Here is a 14668-nt window from a genome sequence, read left to right as displayed (position 1 = left end):
TGATGGACTATTTCAACAAAAATGAGCGTCCATCAATATTTAACAACAAACACTGGTTTCAGCTGACCGATGACTTTGTTTGGAAGGAAGTTCTTTACAACTTTTTTTCTCCACAACAGGGCGATACTGTAAGGTTACAGCAGAGTCCGACCGCCACAACGTCTAACACGTTTACTCCTCCTGGGTAGTAGCATCACAGTCTTGTCTTGCACACTCTTTCTTGTCAACATCTTGCACACATCTTGTTATAGCTTTGGCCTGGTCTGCAGGCATCTGACGCTTTTATCTGGTCCAACTAGTTCTTCAGGGCGTGTGATATGTCTCTCAGGGCGAACAGCATTGACAGGAGGTGGGCTCTTGCCCCATCTTACAACTACTGCCTCGTTCACACGGACGTATGCAATTTTGGTTGCACTGTGTATCTCTGTGTCTGTATGTGTGATTTTTGATGCGTTTTTTTGCTACTTATGCGTGTTTTTTAATGTCCATGTTGCAACTGTATTCACTGAGCTTTTCGCACATGCAAAAAATAAAAAAAAATGCAAGAAGGCCCAAGTGATACTAGCTACGTCCCAACCCACCGGATCAACCATAAAATGGTCATATGACCACACAAACACCATTCTTCTTCGACAGAATGATTTTTAAAAAATCACAGAAAGCTGCCATATACTTATTTATATACTGATACAAGAGGACAGGTATAAACACCACATATCCCTCATAAATCATGCAGACAGCCAAATGGAGGAGCAATCTGCAGAGGTAAAGGTACCGATGACTGGCCACTCACACACCTTTCTTATATTGAGGGAGCGGATGCTTAGTACTATTCTTGTAAAAAGAAGCAGATACAGAGTGTCAGGCCACATAGTACGTGTAGTGTACCATGCAGGCTTACAACCTATTAATGACGCCATTATTCAATCCAGCGGGCTGCCCTGGCACCTCGTAGGTGAACTGTACTGGCACGAGCAGCCTGGGCTCCTCCAGTGTTCAATGCCACACTGTATCTTACTGATAAATACGAAGTACTGGTCAATATTTAAAAATGTGAAGGAAGGTGTGTGAGTGGCTGTTCATCAGTGCCTTGCACCTGTGCAAATTGCTCTTCCATTTGGCCGCCTGGCTGTCTGCATGTTGAAAGAAGTGGTGTATATACCTGCCCTCTTGTATCAGTAAGTATATAGCCCCTTTCTGTGAGTTTTTATTTTTTATATTTCCCTTTTCTGTGATTCTAATGATGTTATTGTAGGGATTCACAAGTAAACGAGGACCCTTGACGCGGGTTGTGAGCTCACATATTTTGCCCAAAATATTAACCAGTACCTCATATTTATCAGTATTTATCAGTAACATGCAGTATGGCTTTGAACGCTGGGGGAGCCCAGGATGCCAGTGCGGTTCACCTCTGGGGTGCAGGGCAGCCTGCTGAATTATGGCATTGTTAATAGGTTGTAAACCTGCATGGTGCACTACACATACTATGTGGTCTGACACCCTGTATATGCCCTCTTTTTGTGCAAGAATAGTACTACACAGCCGCCCTCTCAATATAAGGAAGGTGTGTGTGTGAAGGTTCATCGGTACCTTCACCTGTGCTATCTGCTCCTCTATTTGTCAGTCTAGCTGCCTGCATGATGAGAGATATGTGGTGTATATACCTGCCCTCTTCTGACAAGATGATGCTGCACCAGATGATCATTTGTTCAACCACCAACCTGCTTCTATCTAATGTGCACAGCAGCCCTTACCAGCAGCAGCAGAGGTCACAGAGGTGGGTGGTCCTGGAAGTGCTTTATGACTTTTATGGGTCTTGGAATGTTCTCCCCAAAGTGACAGGGAAGTGTCAACCAGGGGATACAGCAAAATAAACAGGATACAGGAGGGAACAGGCAGGCAGAGGTCACTGCCACATCCTGTGGAGATGGTGCCTGATGGAATGGTGGCCATGTGCAAGAATTAACCCCCTCAGTAGAAGAACAGTGATGCATGAAAGAGCAGATAACACTATTATTATCTACTGTAGTGATAGAGGAGCAGTCACTGTTATTATATACTGCAGAAATAGAGGAGCAGACACTATTATTATATACTGTAGTCATAGAGGGGCAATCACTGTTATTATATTTGGTAGTGATAGAGGAGCAGACACTATTATTATATAGCATAGTGATAGAGGAACAGTCACTATTATTATATACTGTAGTCATAGAGGGGCAATCACTGTTATTATATTTGGTAGTGATAGAGGAGCAGACACTATTATTATATAGCATAGTGATAGAGGAGCAGTCACTATTATTATATACTGTAGTCATAGAGGGGCAATCACTGTTATTATATTTGATAGTGATAGAGGAGCAGACACTATTTTTATATAGCATAGTGATAGAGGAGCAGTCACTATTATTATATGCAATAATGATAGAGGAGCAGTCACTATTATAATATACTATAGTGATAAAGGAGCAGTCACTTATATACTGCAGTGATAGATTAGCAGTCACTATTACTACATATCATAGGGATAGAATAGCAGTCACTATTATTATATACCATAGTGATAGAGGCGCGGTCACTATTATTATGTATCATAGTGAAAGACGAGCAGTCACTATAATTATGTACCACAGTGATTGAGGAGCAATCACTATTATTATATACTGTAGTGATAGAGGAGCAGTCACTATTATTATATACCATACTGATAGAAGAGCGCTCACTAATAGTATGTACTGTTGCTATAAACGAGCAGTCACTATTATTATACAACATATTATTTTATATTGTGGTAATAGAGGACCAGTCGCTATTACCGTGTTTCCCCAATAATAAGCCCTACCCCGATAATAAGTCCTAGCTGCACTACATAAAAAAAAAATACTCACGTAGTACCCGGCATTTGGGTTCCTCGCACTGGGCTGCGGTGCTGCTGCAGGCTTCTGTGTCCTCCTGCACGCTGACAGAGCAGTTCTTTACCCGCCCCCAGCAAGCTAATGCTCTCATTGGTTCATCGAGTGCCGCGTCAGCCAATTAAAGCTGGCGCTCGATTAACCAATCACAGCCATTCAATGATGTAATTCAATGAATGGCTATAATGGGTTAATCAAACGCCGGCTCTCATTGGCTGATGCGGCCCCCAATCAACCAATCAGAGCATTAGCTTGCTAGAGGCAGGGTATTCAAGCCCTGCTACAAGGAAGAACTGCTCTGTTGGCGTGAAAGAGGACACGGAAGTCCGCAGCAGTGCCGCAGCTCAGCACAAGGGACCCGAACACTGGCTGCTAGATAAGTATTATTAGACACCCCTGAAAATAAGACACTGTGCCTCTTTCGAGGCAAAAAAAATAATGTAAGACAGTGTCTTATTTTTGGGGAAACACGGTATTATATACCATAGTGATAGAGCAGCAGTCACAATTATTATATACTGTAGAGATAGAGGAGCAGTCACTATTATTATATACAATAATGATAGAGGAACAGTCAGTATTATTATATACTGTAGTGATATAGGAGCATTCACTATTATTATATACTGTAGTGATATAGGAGCAGTCACTATTATTATGTACCATAGTGATAAAATATCAGTCACTATTATTATATACTGTAGTGATAGAGAAGCAGTCACTATTATATACTGTAGATAGAGGCGCGGTCACTATTATTATATACTGCAGTGATAGAGGCTGGAGGAGTCATTCCTTACAGAGACAGATCATAAAACAGAATGTTCTTTATTAGCTGGAAAGCCTAAATATAGACCCATAAATATAGCTGCTCAGGAGTCATCATCCGGCCATCACCTCTGTGCGCCTCATTGTCATCATTAGAGCTCAGAGACTTCCAGCATCCCTGGAAATGGATTCCATCCCTCAGAAATGTTATATCACTGCTAGAGATGAGCAAACGTACTCCTTTAGGACAATTACTCGATCGAGCATCGCTTTTTTCGAGAAACTGCCTACTCGGGGGAAAAGATTCGGGGGGCCCGGGGGGGTGGGAGGCGGCAGAGTGGAGCTCGCTCTCTCCCCCCCCCCACACCCCCGCTCAACCCCCCGCTCACCCCCGGCGCCCCCCGAATCTTTTTGCCCGATTAGGCAGTTACTCGAAAAAAGCGATGCTCGATCGAGTAATTGTCCTAAACGAGTACGTTCGCTCATCTCTAATCACTGCTGATGATTACACCAGAAATAAGTGGACCCCTTAACAATAATAAAAACTATATTTATTTTCATATGGTAATACTAAATGGGGCTGTAATAACATTGGATACCCTCTGTGGCATATTGTCTACTAACGTCTGATGCACTTCAGCTGGTATTTCCTTCCATTCATCCTGCAAATGTCTGTCGAGTTCTCTCAAAGAAGACAGACGCAGTTCATATTTTCTGACCCGACATTCCAGTTTGTCTCAAAGATGTTCATTAGGGTTCAGGTCGGGACTCCAGGTTGGCATCCAGTCCAATCAGGGAAGATCCATATCCTCCCACCAATGTAAAACAGTGTTGAACCTGTGATAAGGCAGGTTGTCTTGTTGGAAATATGGCTGACCATTCCCAGAGTATTATCACATTGTTGGCAAAACATTATTGTCTAGAAGGTACACCTCCATGTTCATGGTTCTTGTCAATCAAAGGACCGAGACCATGCCACGCTAAATATCTCCATAACAGTCTCCCCAACGTGTTTTACTGTTGGCACAACACGCTCAGGCAAACAGTGTTCCCCCAGGAATCTTCCACAGCCAGGTACCTCTGATTTGAGGGTGGAGTAGCGCGATTCATCACTCCATAGACTGCTCTTCCATTGCTCAACTCTCAAATGACGACGCGGCTCGTACAGCACTCTCTTCTTTGAGAGAACGCAGTAGACGTTTGCAGGATGAATAGGAGGAAATACCAGCTGAAGTGTATCAGAGTTTCTGATGTCATTATGGCCAAAGGAGCCCCACTAAGTATTAACATATGGAAATAAATACTACTTTTGATTCTTGATCAGTAGTATAGACGCCATTGGCACATACTCCGGTCCATCCTCTTACAGCCTTTTGTAGAAACGTTCTACTAAGACCTAAATCTCACATTATTGCCTCACATTGCTGATGCCCACTCTCTCCACCATACTGTTCTTATCCACTAGAAATGTATTACTCCTTATAATCATTTCGCAGGTGGAGAATAATGGGGACAGGCACAAAGAAGGTATCAACATAGGCTACTGAGACTGCGATACACAGGGTAGACTATTTTTTCTCACACTGCATGCACACAGAAGGGGATGATGTCACTGCAGGCGCTCTAATGGGAATGATGGCAAACTGCAGGCGCACTGATGGGGATGATGTCACGCTGCAAGCACAGTGATGGGGATGATGTCATGCTGCAGGCGCACTGATGAGGATGATGGCACATTGTACTGTAGTGCCCCAGAGTTAGTGGGGTCTCTACAAAATGTTATGTGTCTGTCTCGTGCCATTTATCTTGTCAGTGTCATGTTTGTAGTGTGCATTTGATATGTGTATTGCACCTCTGCAGCACTGAATGGGTTAATGTCTGGGTTATGTCTGAAAATGTGTCATGTTGTGTTTCATGTGAACCTGCGATATATATGTGTTTGCAAGGGGGATACAAGGAAGTTTTGCAAGAGAGCGGTACATGCTAGTCTGCAGTCTTTGAGAGTTGCAGGAGTTTAAGACAGTCAGCAAGAGTCAGTGAGTGAGCCACACAGATGCTGGTCGGTGTGTGCGTGTGGAGAATGGAGGAAGCTGAGCGATTCCCTTCTGCTTGGCCTAGGATCAGTCTACCCGGGACATGCCAGTGTTACTTCTAAACATTGAGTAAGGATAAAGGATCGCTGCTGCAGCGTCTCGTAGGGTGGCCCCAGACACATGGCATGCGCTGAGGAGCTGGGAGGGCAAGATGCTGGCTTGTCACGGCGGCACTTACTACCCAGAGGGATGCAGGCAGCCAAGGCCAGGGCAGCGCTGGGCCTCTTCTGGAGACCCACGGCATGGGGATGCCCAATAAACATTAGAACAGGTGCAGGAGTTATCACTGGTGACGCCAACATTCCAGCACCCACCGACATGAACATCGGCGGGGAAATAACTGAGCCACAGATAGTAGTATAGTACCTCAGGTCCCTGGGAATGGTCCTGGAAAAAACTTTACTTGAAACTGCAGAAGTACAAGGCACAAATGACAAGTTTGGAAAGTGCAGGAATTAGATAAGACAAAGTACCTTCACACGGCAGACCCAGACTTCAGGCCGCCTGTGTGTGGCTAAATAAAGATGCGTACCTCCACTCAGCAGGACACAGACTTCAGGACATGCGGGTGTGAAACAGTTAGGACGGAGTACCTCTGCACTAGGCCTTGGAATTAAAACGCTCACTCGTTCACTCTCTCTCTCTCTCTCTCTCTCTCTCTCTCTCTCTCTCTCTCTCTCTCTCTCTCTTTCTGGGGTTTCACTCCTTCTTCATATATAGCAGTTGGGAAATCTCTCCTCCTCTTCTATTCTTCACCACATGGAAGTTGATGGTACCTCCATGTGGCTGGCACTCTCAGGAACCCAGAAGACATGGACCAACAACCTTTTCCTGCTCTCAATCACTCACATTTATAGACAGCTCATACTTTGGAGACATTAACCCATCACATGCTGCAGCTGTGCCATACACATAACAGAATGACAAAACAGTTTTGCACAGAGTATCTGCATAGAACATATATGTATGACATTATGGAGGGGGCCAGGAAAGCATGTACTGGGCTACTACACTGCTTGGCGAGAGAAGGTGCAGGAAGTGTGAGTGTGGATCGGTAGAGAGTAAGGGTTCCCACCCACTGGCGTTTTTTTCTCCACTGCAATGCGATTCTAAAGTTAAAGTCTTGCATCGCAGTGCGAGAAAAACTCAGGCAGATATCCCAAAATCGCTGGGATATTGCTGTGACATCGCCAGTCTTTTCAGTGGGGCCAGCGGCAGCAGCGCTAGCCCCATTGAAAAGATATGGAGAATGCCGCGGACTTCTGCCACAGCTGTCACAGCTGTGGCAGGAGTATCCTTCATCCCCGCGGGGACCGGGGGGATGAAGGAATCCTCTGTCGCAGCTATGACAGCTGTCACAGCTGTGGCATAAGTCAGCGGCATGCTATCCCAGTGGTTTCTGACAAGCCCCGCAGAATGATTATCGGAGAAGGGCTTGAAATATAAGCCCTTCCCCAATAATCATAAAAAAGTGGTTAAAAAAATAATAAAAAAGTTACTCACCTCTCCTGCTGTCAGCCGCGTCCTCCGGCTGGCTCTCCAGCACTGCTGTCCAGCACTTTCAGCAGACGGGGATTTTAAACTCCCCGCCTACTGAAAGGGCTGTGCAGATTGGCTGAGGGCTCAGCCAACAGCAGCTACTGCTTAGCTATTGGCTGAGCGCTCAGCCAATGACAGATAGCTCTTAGCTATTCATTCATGAATAGCTAAGATATTGCTATTCATGAATGAATAGCTAAGAGCTATCTGCCATTGACTAAGCCCTCAGCCAATCTGCACAGCCCTTTCAGGAGGCAGGGATTTTTAAATCCCCGTCTGCTGAAAGAGCTCAGTAGCAGTGAAGGAGAGCCAGCCGGAGGACGCGGCTGACAGCAGGAGAGGTGAGTAACTTTTTTATTATTTTTTTAACCACTTTTTTATGATTATCAGGGAAGGGCTTATATTTCAAGCCCTTCTCTGATAATCATTCTGCGGGGCTTGTCAGAAACCACTGCTTTCAATTGGATCGGCAGCGGGGATGAAGGATACTCCTGCCACAACTGTGGCAGAAGTCCGCCGCGGCATTCTCCATATCTTTTCAATGGGGCTAGCGCTGCTGCCGCTGGCCCCATTGAAAAGACTGTCGCAGCGATATCCCAGTGATTTTCTCGCACTGCTCTGCGTTACTTACTCTCGCAGCGCAGTGGAGAAAAAAACGCCAGTGGGTGGGAGCCCTAAGAGAGAGAGAGAGTGTCACCAGGAGCGGGATCACACAGATAGCTAGGACTGTGGATTGTCCGGATTACCCCGAAAGTCTTCCCTTTCAGACACCTTCTCCTGTTGTATCTGTGCCAATCTGCTGTTGTACCGTTGATGTTATTAGGAGTTGAAGTGGATGGACATTGCCAACTGTTCCCAGTTGGTCCAGAAGACTTCCCTGTGTCTGGACTAAGTTATATACTATTATCAAGATTCACCGCAAAGGACGGAACGGTAGCGTCACGAGTGACAAAGAACTGTAAGGTAACTCCTGGGTACTTTTTTCCTATGATCTTCCCCAGCAGTAACTTGGTTGGAGCCCAAGCTACCCTCAGGGAAGGAGATGGTAGCGCCACCGTGACAAGGCCCTTATCTACCCCGCCATCTCCTCGGCTGTGGGCCCGCTCCTCGGGCGCTGCAGTAGGTGCACTTATGGTGATGATGTCATGCTGTAGGCACACTGATGGAGATGATGTCATGCTGCAGGCGCACTGATGAGGATTATGGCATATTGCAGGTACACTTATGGAAATGATGTCACACTACAGGCACACGGATGAAAATGATGTCACATTGCAGGCAAACGGATGAAAATGATGTCACACTGCAGGCACACATTGCAGATACACTACTGGGGATGATCTTGCCCTGCAAGCACATTGATGGGGATGATGTCACATTGATATATGAAGTTCAGTCTTTCGGTCTGAGGAGTGATGTATAGCATAGATGTGATAAATGAAGCAGGGCAGCTGCCTCCATGATCCAGTGATGTCATCATTCATGTGTTAAATGATTTATTATTCTGATTGCGCAGGAATACTGCATGCTTTTCTATAGCTTTCTAGAAAGCTCCACCAAAGGAGCAGAAATCATTGATATAAAATAACAATAATTACACCGTGCAACACAATTTTTGTAACAAATAATAGGTGGCTTATAGTGCGCTGAATTCAAATATGATATCTGTTTTTTTCTGCCACGTAAGGTTTTCCAGTTATTGGGAATAATGTAATACAATTGCAGTCGTACTTTATTTTTTGGAAATATGCCATACAATTAATCCAGTGGGTCCGCCATTAACCTTGCTTGATGAAAAGAATTACAAAAGTGATTCTGCAACTATTTCGCCATCGCTGTTACACACCGCACACTGGCTGAATACTATAAGGGTATGTTTATGTAACATATAGGGTATGTTCCCACGTGGCGGAAATGCTGCGGATCATCCACCAGTAAGCTGTAATTAATGAACTGTGGTTTTACAAGTCAATGGTTGGACTGGGACTATTTTTCAAAATTTAATAATAATGTCGCTGAGCGGTGCGGATGTCTGAACAACCCAGGCAATTTCTGCTATGTCGGCAGACAGTTCACAACAAAGACACAGCGGAGGAAGATAACATCCTTGGTAAAGTGTGCCTATCACAAGTATTTTGGAATAAAACTTGGTGACCAAGATAAGAAGTGGCACTGCACATCATCTGTGTGTCATGTAACACTCATCTCACACAGGGGCTGAAAGGCCACTTGCCATCGCCATTCCGATGGTATGGTGAGAACAAAGACCACCATACTGACTGTTAATTCTGCATGACAAATACCAAAGGTTTCTCCAGTAAACAGAAAGATAAAATTCTGTATCCTATGCCTCATGACACCAGATTACCTATTCCTCATCCAATGGGAGGGTTGCTATTGGTCTCTGGCTGGGCAGCATCCCCGGGACTATTATGCAGATCACTATTACTACTCAGGCCACTATAGGGGACACTGTTACCATTTGATACAACCGGATCTGCTCTAACCCAACAGACAGAGAGGAAGATCTACACAATCTCAAAAAGACATTTTTAAATCAGGACTACTATCCTACCTCAATTGATGACCAAATCACCAGAGCCACCAGGATACCCAGAAATCAACTACTCCAAAACAAGGAGAAAGAAAAAAACGGTTGTGTACCTTTAGTGGTGACCTACAATTCACACCTAGAGATACTAAGGAAGACTGCAAAGAAACTCCATCATACCCTACACAAGGATGACCGTCTGAACACCATATTCCTGTAACCTGCCCCCCTATGTTACAGGTAACCTCCTAATTTGATGAACCTTATAATCAGTAGTGCATTGCCCTCTGACACACAAAAAGGAACTTTATCCCTGCAATGTAAGGAACTGGAAAACCTGCTGACATGTACTGACCGCAGACAGGTTACGGATCCCCAACTCACAGCAGGACTAAAAGATCCCGGGGAAATTCACATGTTCCACATCCAATGTTGTGTACCTGATCCGGTGCAATAAATGTCCTATTGGGGGGCTTTATATCTGGGAAACAGGAGAAAAACTGAGAGCCAGGATGAGATCTCATCACCACTCAATAGACAGAATTACCTGTGGCAAAACATTTTTGTGGTCACGGACGCAGCATAGAGCAGATGAGAGAATCATAGAATCCTAGACTGGTAGAGTTGGAAGGGACCTCCAGGGTCATCGGGTCCAACCCCCATCTCAGTGCAGGATTCACTAAAATATCCCAGACAGATATTTGTCTAGCCTTTGTTTGAACACTTCCATTGAAGGAGAACTCACCGCCTCCCGTGGTAATCTGTTCCACCCATTGATCCCCTTCACTTTTTTAATATCTAATCCGTGTCTCCTTCCTTTCAGTTTCATCCCATTGCTTCTAGTCTTTCCTTGTACAGATGAGAATTGGGCTGATCCCTCCGCACAGTGATAGCCCTTCAGATATTTGTAGACAGCTATTAAGTCTCCTCTCAGCCTTTGTAAGGACTGTGGACATCGAACCACTGTGTCAACCTACCGGGTAAGTGATGATCCAGTCTAGCACGGTTGACAGCCGACCCCAGCGTGGGAGGTAAGATACTGGATGTATAAACCCATATGCAGGTAGAAACTAGGGAAGGTATCTTGCCCTGAACTAATAACCAGGAGGGGAGACCCCTGCCTATAAGCGGAGCACTCGTCCCAATAAGGATGACCCCATGGTCTTCTTCTAGGCGCTGACTGACCCTGCCAGGACAGAAAACCTATAAAATAAACAACAGAACAATACCGGAACGTATAGAAACTACGGAGGTACAAACTGACAGGGATGAACAAAGTGACAGACATCTGGATACACAAACGGAGAACACAGAACACAAGCAGGTAGCAAGAAAATAAGGTAACTGCCGAAGCAGCGGCTGAACATAAAGTGAAGGGAACAAAAGTCACATCAACACTGCAGCAAGGACTGAAAGGCCCAGAGCAGCTATATAGAGGAGTGATTAGAAAAGATACATCAGCTGAGCAGAAGACCCAGAAACCATTAACCCTAGGAGTACTGAATGAGAATAAATATAAGCTCAGGGAACAGGGAGAATGGGATGACGCCCATTTCTGCCAGACACCGAGGCAGAGGATTGTGTCTGAACAGTGTACATAACAGCCTTTTTTTTTTTTAAGCTAAACATTCCCAGATCCTTTAACCGTTCCTTATAGGACATGATTTGCAGACCGCTCACCATCTTGTTAACTCTTCTTTGAACTTGCTCCTGTTTGTCTATGTCTTTTTTGAATTGGGGTGCCCAGAATTGAACACAGTATTCCAGATGAGGTCTGACTAAGGAAGAGTAGAGAGGGATAATTATTGCAACATGCAATATAAATATATATTTAAATATCCTGTTACCTGACTGCCAACTTCTGTAACAGGCAGGTTACAGATATAAAAAAATATATATATACGGTTCATGACTACCAGAATTTGTACACAGGGCCAAGGGATAAACTATATACAAACTTTTCTTATTACCTGGAATGGCAGACAATGATAAGAGTCGTAGTTGTCAGTTCGTGACGCCACCGTTCCATACACTGGCATTCACACTTGGCACATTAATGACACTGGACAAGTGCATTGTACCTTAGGTCCTCCAGAACGGTGGAGGCCCAGTAAAACTTTACTAGTGACTTTCCATGAAATACAGTAGACCTCAGGATGTAGAGTTTACAGTGCAGGAAAACTTAAAGGGGTTGTCCCGCGCCGAAACGGGTTTGTTTTTTTTTTCAATAGCCCCCCCGTTCGGCGCGAGACAAATCCGATGCAGGGGTTAAAAAAGAAAACCGGATAGTGCTTACCTGAATCCCCGCGCTCCGGTGACTTCTTACTTACCTGGTGAAGATGGCCGCCGGGATCTTCACCCTCGGTGGACCGCAGGTCTTCTGTGCGGTCCATTGCCGATTCCAGACTCCTGATTGGCTGGAATCGGCACGTGACGGGGCGGAGCTACGAGGAGCCGCTCTCCAGCACGAGCGGCCCCATTCAGAAAAGAAGAAGACCGGACTGCGCAAGCGCGTCTAATCCGGCGATTAGAGACGAGGACGCTAGCAACGGAACAGGTAAGTGAATAACTTCTGTATGGCTCATAATTAATGCACAATGTACATTACAAAGTGCATTAATATGGCCATACAGAAGTGTATACCCCCACTTTGTTTCGCGGGACAACCCCTTTAATACATATTCGGCAATTACTTGACATGAAAGTCAATGGCCACAGAATGGCAATAATGATCACCCTGCTCTCTTAGACTTTAGCACGTGTGGGTGTCAGTTACGGGTGTACCACTATACGGTGATCTATACTTCAGACGGCCGCATAGGAATTATCAATAATCTGAATATTATCTTCAGAGGTTCAGTAGACTTCTGCACGATTATATAACTGTATAAAGTTCTTGTCACTTGCAAGGGTAATTACTCACTACGGCTCTCTCTTGTGTTGGGACTTTACAGGAAAAACATTTAGGCTCACTAAGGGCTCATGTCCACGGGCAAAATATGATTTAGGATCCGCAGCGGATTACCTGCACGCGGATCCGCACCCCATAGGGATGCATTGACCACCCGCGGGTAGATAAATACCCGCGGATCGTCAATAAAATGGATTTTTAAAAAAATGGAGCATGAAAAAATCTGGACCATGCTCCATTTTCGTGCGGGTCTCCCGCGGGGACGGCTCCCGCGGGCTTCTATTGAAGCCTATGGAAGCCGTCCGGATCCGCGGGAGACCTAAAATAGGAATTTAAAGCATTTACTCACCCGCAGCGGGCCGGGAAGCTCTTCTCTTCCTCACGGCCGCATCTCCCTTGCTTCGGCTCGGCGGATGTGCCCGGCGCATGCGCGCGGCACGTCGACGACGTGCCGGCGACGTGCCGCCGGCGTCAGGAATTCATCCGCCGGCCGAAAAAGAAGATCCGGCCGTGAGGAAGAGCAGAGCTTCGCCGCCCGCTACGGATAGGTAAATTCTTATTTATTTGTATTTTCAGCGCTCACGTCCGTGGGGCTGGAGGGACCGGCTGCAGATTCTACATGTAGAATCCGTAGCGGGCCCGATTTTCCCCGTGGACATGAGGCCTCACTCCCATGCGCTTCACATATGGTCCAGCGGTCTCTCCTTCTCCTCCATCTTCAGCGAAACAAGGGCTGATGGTGCCCTCATGCGCCTCTGTGGTAGCAAACCCTCAGGTGTTAGATGGGCGCTCCTTGACAGACAAAATGGATCTGCCCTCTGGAACCCAATCACTCATACTTATAGATTCATGCACACCACGTCACATGAAATAGCAAGATAGATACACTTAACATGCAACCAAACTCACAGCAATGATTTTAATGTAGTTAACCCTTCAGACACTGCAGCTGTGCAACACACATACAGAAAATTAGACATGACAGCTTTGCACAGTGCACCTACATAAGCCAAACATGTATGACAATTATGGAGGGGTCCAGAATGATGTTCTGGGACACTACAATTACCTCACGTGATCTAGACTCTATGCTTCTCTTAATGCATCCCAGAATTGTATTTGCCTTTTTGGCTCCTGCATCACATTATTGACTCATGTGCAGTCTATGATCTTTTAGTATACCTAAGTCTTTTTCACATGTGCTGCTAAAAGAGTTATCATACTGAGGGGCTATTTCAAGTCACAGCATCACAGAAGAATTTGGGAGCACAAATGTATGGCCATTTTTAAAATACCCTTAAGAATGGAATGAACCTTGGCATGGGATTCTTGCATAAGTGGAGAATATGAAAGGTCTGAAGGAAGTCAAGAGGGATATCCTCTTTCCAATCATTTTTATGTTAAACTTCATAAAAATTCAGAACTTGACTTGTAAGAATGTTGCCATCCAATAGGTGGAGCTACATCTCCTTTCATGTACAGGTTGAGGGCTCAGTCATACGGGCATTCTGATGCACAAATTTTTGAACGCATCAGTTATGCGTTCAAAAATTCGTATGACCGAAGCGAGCTGCCTCTGATCGGTCACAGTGCTCAGCCAATCAGAGGCAGCCCTTTCAGCAGGTGGGGATTTTAAATCCCCACCTGCTGAAAAATCCTTAGAGCAGTGCAGGAGAAGAGCTGGCTGGATGCGGCTGATCCCCGGCAGCTGCAGAGAGGCGAGTATACTTTTTTTTTTTTACACATTTTTGGATTGATTTTCAGGGGTTAATAATTTTACATGAGTTCAAGTCTCCAGGTTCAGATGAATTACATCCCAGGATACTGAAGGAAGCAGCAGAGATAATCGCTGAACCACTCGCTGTAACCTTTGAAAATTCCTGGAGAACAG

The sequence above is a fragment of the Eleutherodactylus coqui genome, chromosome 10, assembly GCF_035609145.1.
Source record: "Eleutherodactylus coqui strain aEleCoq1 chromosome 10, aEleCoq1.hap1, whole genome shotgun sequence".
In the NCBI taxonomy this organism is placed as follows: Eukaryota; Metazoa; Chordata; class Amphibia; order Anura; family Eleutherodactylidae; genus Eleutherodactylus; species Eleutherodactylus coqui.
This window is presented reverse-complemented; position numbering follows the sequence as displayed.